Below are 1513 nucleotides of genomic sequence, written 5' to 3' on the forward strand. Positions count from 1 at the left end.
CAAATCATTTTCCGATATGCAAACACTAAGGAAGTTTGCCACAACAAGACCAGCTCTACAGGAGATACGTAGACCTATTCTACACACTGATCATCACAATGGACCACCAAAAAAGTAAACACCCAGGAGCTAAAGGACAAAACATAGCTTCCACAAAGATAAAACTAATTCATGGACTTTCACAAAATAAGATGAATAGAACTCCATCACACTTAGTAATTATCTCAAGAAATGTTAATGGTTTGAATTCTCCAGTGAAGAGGCATAGGCTGGCTGATTGGATAAAAAAGCACAAGCCATCCATTTGCTGTCTGTGGGAAACACACCTAGCCTCAATGGGAAAAGTAAAAGATGGGGCCAAGGGATGGAAACAATTTTTCAGACAAATGGAATTTATAAGAAGAGAGGTGTTTCAAACTTATTTTCAGATACAAGTGGATTAAAAGCAACCAAAGTCAAAAAAGATAAAGATGGACACTTCATATTAATCAATTGAACAGTACAACAAGCAGAAATAAGAAGACATTTCAATTCTAAATGTTTATGCATCCAACTTAAGTGCTCACAGATTCTTGAAAGAGACTTTATATAGTCTGAGCTATATGATATCACAAAATACTATAATTGCGGAGACTTTAACGCTCCTCTCACAAAGCTGGACAGATCCTCTAAATAGAAACTTAACAAAGATACAAGAGACTTAAATGTTTACCCTAAAACAACTGTGCTTCACAGACATATATAGGACACTCCACCCCAATCCTAAAGAATACACGTTCTTCTCATCGGCCTATGGAACATGCTTGAACCTAGAACATAACCTAGGACACTAATCAAACCTCAAAAAAATTAAAAGAATTGAAATTTTACCTTGTATCTTCTCAGAGCACAATGCAATATTGGTGGAACTCAACTTCAACAAAAATTGTCATCACCACACAAAGGCATGGAAATTAAACAACATTAAACTGAATGACATTGGGTCAAGAAAGAGATAAAAAAGGAAATCATTAACTTCCTTGAGCACAACAATAACGAAAACACAAGATACCAAAACCTGTGGGACACTGCAGAAGTAGTCCTAAGAGAGAAATTTATTGAATTAGGTGCCTATATCTGAAAAACAGAAAGAGAACACATTAAGAACCTAATGAATAAAAATCAGAGCCAGATGGGTTCACATCAGAATTCTATCACTCTTTCCAAGATGCACAGTACACCTTGTGCTGCAGAACCTAGTCCAAAACACTTAGAAAGAAGGAACTTTCCCCAAAACATTTCTATGAAGCAAACATCACCTCGATTCCAAAACCAGGAAAAGACCCAACCAAAAAGGAGAACGACAGACCAATTTCACTAATGAATATTGAGGCAAATATGATCAACCAAATCTTAGCTAACAGATTGCAGCTATTCATTAAAAAATTATACATCACAATCAAGTAGCCTTCATCCAAGGGATGCAAGATTGGTTTAACATACCCAAACCTAATGAAGTAATACACCATATCAA

This window comes from Otolemur garnettii, unplaced genomic scaffold, assembly GCF_000181295.1.
Source record: "Otolemur garnettii isolate 467f Iridium unplaced genomic scaffold, OtoGar3 scaffold00227, whole genome shotgun sequence".
In the NCBI taxonomy this organism is placed as follows: Eukaryota; Metazoa; Chordata; class Mammalia; order Primates; family Galagidae; genus Otolemur; species Otolemur garnettii.